The following is a 6,054-nucleotide window of genomic DNA, read 5'->3' as shown; positions in this document are numbered from 1 at the left end:
AAGGAATTGTGAACCGTCTGTTAAGGCTTGCTGATTCAGTTTGCAAATGTCATGTGGCAGCACCCTGGCCAGGCAGTTACGAGGCCCCCAGAATAGATGGAGAGGCAACCCCTGGGCCTCAACCCACTGGAGCTGATCACAGGGAGCCCCTGGGGCAACCAGGGGCTTGAGAGGGACAAGGTTCTCGAGCCGTAGCCAGGATGGCCACTCTACTGCTGAAGTACAGATGTGTGCACCCAGAACCCTGAAGGCGGTTTTCTGTGTCTGACCTCTCGTCAGTCCATTACCTGGGGACAGCAGCCCCAAGATCTTATAAATAAAATAAAATTATTCTCTGAGAGCTAACTCATAAAATCAGTACTTAATGTATCATGAGAGTCACTCTAAGAAGATAAACGACTCTTGAATCACACAATAAGATTGTTAAACTATAAAGTAGGAAGTTAATCAAAACGGGATGGCTGTCAGCGATGGGAGCATAGAATGCAAAGGAGGGACCTGTTCCTGTACTTGCCAAGCTCCGCACTGGGGACCTGGTGCCCTGGTCAAGGGACTCAACCTGACTGTCCTCCACAGCCACCATCACGTCTAGATTATCACGAAGCCTCCTATCCAGTCTCTCTGCTTCTGTCTTTGCCCACCCCCACGGAGCAGCCAAAGTGGCCCTGTCGCAATATGAGGCCGATCATGCTCTTACTGCTCAAACCCTCCAGGGACTCTGCATCTCACTCAGAGAAAAGGCCAAAGTTCTCACAACAGCCTGTACGGCCCCCTGTGATCTGGACCCTCCTCCACTCGCCTCTGGGCACATCTCCTCCTACTCAGCCCTGTACCGCCCCCACCCACCCTGACTCCATCCACCCGTCTCCCACTCCAGCCACAATGCTCCCTGCTGTGCTTCCAACACGCCAGGTGTGCTCCTGTCTCAGGGCTTTGCACCTGCTGTTGATGCTCTTGAACGTTCTTCCCCTGGCAATCCGCAGGGCTCACTCTCAAGTCCTTACTTCAGGTTGGGAGGGCTGTCCTGGCCACCTCACTTAGAATAGCAAATTCCCCCACCCCTCTCTGATCATACTCCCTACCCTCTTCCCCATTTAGTTTTCCCCATAGCATTTATCACCCTCTATCATCTATTTCAGTAATATATGTGATTATTCTTCTTCTCCCCCTCACTAGAATGTAAGTTCTAGTTGGCTTTGTTCATTGCTCTATTCCCAATGCCTGGAACATTACAGGTAGCAATAAATATTTGTTGAAAGAATCCACAGATCACAGGCTATCTCCACTGTGCTGACAGCTTCATCAAGCTTTTGAAGCTAAATGACTCCAGTGTGTGTTGGCACTGGGCTAAGTACCTCTCACAGCAACCTTTTGATGATGACAACTTGGTTTCCCACAGGGTTTGTCCATAAGAGAGAACATATTGGTCAGAAGTCTGCTCTCACTGAAGTTTTTGCATGAAAGGGGTAAAAGAACCAGCATAACAACTTATTACTTTTTCATCTTATTTAGGGTTTCAGACTCCAGAAGCTCTAATGGTGGCGAGTTCCTTGGCCTTGTCCTCTCACGAGACCCTGGGGCCACCCACTGGGAGGCCAGCCTTCCTCGTGACTGCTGGAGCTCAGCCTGCGTCTCTCTTTCCAACTCTTCTAGTTGCATTTAGGGAGAACGAACAGCAGCAACTTGGCCCACATGGATTTGACAGTCAAAACCACAGCTGTTCACAAATGTTCCAGAAGGGTGTGATGTGTGGTGATATGTCACGACGCTGAGGCACACATTTGAATCCCGCAGGCTGGTGCTCAGACGAACAAAGCCAGCACTGTGGCTGTTCTCTCCTCCGTTCTCCTGCAGCTAGAACAGAGGTCTGTCTGTGAAAAGCTGCCCGCGTAAGAAGGCCGACTGCTGCTGCTGGGAATGCCAAGGCTGAGGGCTAGCATACCACCAGTTTCTTCCTTTCACCAAGTGCAATTTAGTATTATTTGCAAATCTGGTGAGTCACAAAGGTCTTCTATCCTTAAAACCACAATTCTGCTGTATTTACTGCTCATGCCTAGGGTGCTGCGGGCATCCCAGGGAAGGTGTAAGACAGGGACAGGCCTTGTCTCCAGACCACCGCCTCACCTCCTAGCCAGTGCACGCACGTTCGCCTGCTATTCTCAAGTAAACTGGAAAGTGATCAAGAACACGAGCTGTGGAGTCGGGTGACTGTATCCAAATCCCAGCTCTGCCACTTTCTGGCTATGTTACCGTTACGGAATGTCTATAAGCCTCAGTTTACTTGTTTGCAAAATGGATTTGCAGGAGACTTCTGTAGGTGAAATAATGGTTGTAATGGCAGGTAACAAGACCTGCCATACCCAGAGCAAAATAAACATTTGATATATAAGTGGTACAAAAAGAAATTGAGGTTAGCGCAGGATCTATGGGTAATCAGTTGTTACGAGTAATCGTTCCCAAGGGAACTATTTTAAAACTTTGCATTTTCTAAAACTGCTGGATTGACCAAAAGTGGAACAAGGTGTCTGATCAAATTTGGTTGACACTAAATAACGTATTGGAGTCAAGGCACAGCTGCTCCAAAAGCCATTCAGAGGGACAAATTCAACTTCCCAGAGTGATTGCATTTGCCATCATTCTAGAATGTCTACATGCAGCAGGTCAGGGCTGAGATACTAAGCAAGGAGTAGGTTGCCCCTCTTTGTCCTAGGTCTCAAATTATGTATTTTTAAGGTGTGAAAGAATTCGTTAAATTCATTATTAATTTGGTGAATAAAAACAAATTCTGGGCCGGGTGCAGTGGCTCACGCCTATAATCCTAGCACTCTGGGAGGCCTAGGCAGGAGGATTGCTTGAGGTCAGGAGTTCAAGACCAGCCTGAGCAACATTGAGACCCCATCTCTACTAAAAATAGAAAAAACTAGCCAGGCGTGGTGACACATGCCTGTAGACCCAGTTACTTGGGAAGCTAAGACAGGAGGATCGCTTGAGCACAGGAGTTCAAGGTTGCAGTGAGCTATGATCACACCACTGCACTCTACCAGGGTGACAGAGCAAGAACATGTCCAAAAAAAAAAAAAAAAAAAAAAATTCTGAATTGTCTTCTTCAGATATTCCTGGTTAGAGTTACAGTACGACAGCCTAAATGTATTATTACTTAGCTCTCGGAGACCAAGGGAGAGCCTTACTGAAGAGGGGGTTATCTTTGGACAGCCGAGCCCGTCCTCACCCTCACGGGAGTCTGAGAAGCAGGGAGAATTAGGCTGCTAGGCAGGACATGGAAGGATGCAGTGCTAGGGTTCTGGGAGGCAGGAGCCCGGAGTAGGGTGTGGTCCTTGGCCGGGTAGGCAAGGTAGGTAGCCGGTGAAACAGTCAGGGCTGAAGCAGACCTCTGCCTGCCTGGGACTCAAGTGTGGATTCCAAGAATTCAATCAATGGAGGATTAAAAATATTCCTAAAAAAAAGTCCAGTAAGAAATATAGTACAATAAAAAATAATGCAAATTTAAAAATACAATGTAACAACTATGTATATAGCCTTTACATTGTAATAGGTATTATACACAATCTAAAGATGATTTAAAGTATATAGGAGTAAGTAAATAGGTTATATGCAAATAGTATGCCATTTTATATGACTTGAGCATCCATGGATTTTGGTATCCACAGCGGGTGGGCTGGGGGGTATCCTGGAACCAATCCCCTGCAGATACTGAGGGACGACTCTATATTCCATTACAGAGAAAACTGGCCCTGAGAGGTTAAGAACTAGCCCAAGGTCACATAATGTTCAGCAACATAGCTATGATTTATTTAGTACCTACTTCTGGAATTTTTTTTTATCATTTCCTTTGTTTTCTTTTCTTTTTTTAGAGATAGGGTCTCACTCTTGCCCAGGCTGGACTGCAGTGAAGTGATCATAGCTCACTGTAGCCTTGAACTCCTGGGCTCAAGCGATCCTCCTATCTTAGCCTCCCAAGTAGCTGGGACTACAGGCATGTAGGTGCAGCTGCTTCCCATGTTTTTTATTTAGAGAGGAGTATTGCAAAAAGGACTTCACATGGTGGTTAATATAATACCCTCAATAATTCAATAAAACTAAGCAGGCCTACCATACAATTGAGGAAACTGAGGCTCAGAGATGGGTGAGTTGTCCAAGGCCATAGAGAGTAGAATCTGACCCAGGTCTCTGGCTCCAAAGTGTTCCCTTTCTCACCAATATGCTGGGTCAGCTTGCAGAGCAGCCCAGCAACTCAGCAATTATTAAGTCCTGAGAGCCACTTCCTGGAGTGACTGAAAATTTAAACCACTGGAAAAATAAGGTCTGATGCCTCTGGCCCCTTCAAACTTAGAGATCCTTTCTGGACAGGCTGATGGGCACAGAGCAATGAAATATCACACATCTTGAGTTTTTTCAAGCCTACCTGAAGGGGGCAACTTGGCCTTGTCTTTAGCATGTTTCCGGTCCAAGTCACCCAATGAAGTGGAACTGTCCTTTAAGACAGGCGGGCCAATGTGGTAGTGCGGGAAGCTCCATCTCTGCCACAGAAAAAATGGGATTGGGACATCCTGGGAATCAGGGCCAAGTGGGGAGAACTCGTGATCCCTGGAAAGGCTGTGGCCATGGCCCAATCCCAGATTAAGCAGCCCCACCCAGACAGGGGCAGAAAGGCCTGGCCTCCACGGCTGTGTTTGTCTGGGTTCCTGCCCCTGGAGCCCCAGCACAGCGGCACCCTTTTATACTCTGCCTAGAAGTCTACACCACCACTTCTCAGACTCCCCAGGGCTTACTAATCGGGGAGTTCTCTGTTGTCCCCACCTGTGACCAAATGGTACTCGTGGCTAACCCGGATTCTGACCAGCTGGAATGAAACATCTGACCCGTGGTGCTGCCAAGGCCATTCTATGGGAATTGAAATGTGTTTGCACTTGCGTGGAGGTGAAAGTTGGGGAGACGGGGAAACAGTCAGGTTTTGGACCTTTTCCCTCTCCCTTCACAACAATATGGGAGAGTCACAGCCAGCAGGGTTCCCAGCCTATATAGGACTCTACTTAGTCAGCCTTTCCTGTGGAGACAAAGCAGAGGTTCTCTTTACACCTTTGTGCTGTGCCCCGTGCCCAAAGAATGACAGAATCCCTATCAATCCAACAGCGGGGACCTGGAAGATGTTAGGGATTTCTGAAAAGCAGAGAAATGGCATCCAAAGTAATCCCAACTTGAACCTCAGCTCCATCATTTAGTGATCTTAGGCAGAAGATACTAGACCTCTCTGATCTTTTTAACTCATCTATAAACTGGAGATATTCTCTTCCTCATAGGTTTGTCGTGAGGATTATCAGATAAAAGCCGTATTAGGAGGTACCAACCATTTCCTTTCTTCCCTCACATACCCTTTAAGAGAACCTCCTCTTCTCACAGTCTCCCCAAGCCATGGGTGATCTGTCTGGGTGTCCACCACTGGTCCAAGCACATCTATAAACTGAAAGATGTCTTAGCCATTTTAGACATATTGGAAGATGCTAAGATAGCCAGGATACAGAGAAAAAAAAAACAATAAAAGAGACCTGTAAAGATAAGCAGATGCCAGATTACAAAGCCCACCCCCACAAAGAAGGCAAGCTTAATTCCAGATGGGACTTTGGCCCCTTGTGGGATACACTGGGTCCTTATATCTGCTCTATTTTGGCTTAAGTGGGTTTGAGTTGGCCTATTTCTGGCAACCCAGAGACAGCCAGTAGCTACCTTACTTAAGCACCTACTTAGTGTCAGGTGTGGGACTCATGGTAGCTATTATTTCAAAACATCTCACTCACAAGTCACTGCTATATGCTTAATGCCTGATGTTGCTAACATAAGCAGACACTCCATGGGACTACTTGAATGACTTATGGCTTTAAATTAATCCAATTAGCTAGAAAGTTTCATGAACAATTTACATGGCAACTACAGATGGAAGCTTAAGCCAGAGAACACGCTTCCTATTTTTCTGTGTAAGTCTTCACATTAAATAATTGCCTCCTTGACGAATGGAGAAAAAATAATTGTAATATTCCA

The sequence above is a fragment of the Eulemur rufifrons genome, chromosome 17 (genome assembly GCF_041146395.1).
Source record: "Eulemur rufifrons isolate Redbay chromosome 17, OSU_ERuf_1, whole genome shotgun sequence".
NCBI lineage: Eukaryota > Metazoa > Chordata > Mammalia > Primates > Lemuridae > Eulemur > Eulemur rufifrons.
Note: the sequence above shows the minus strand (reverse complement) of the source record.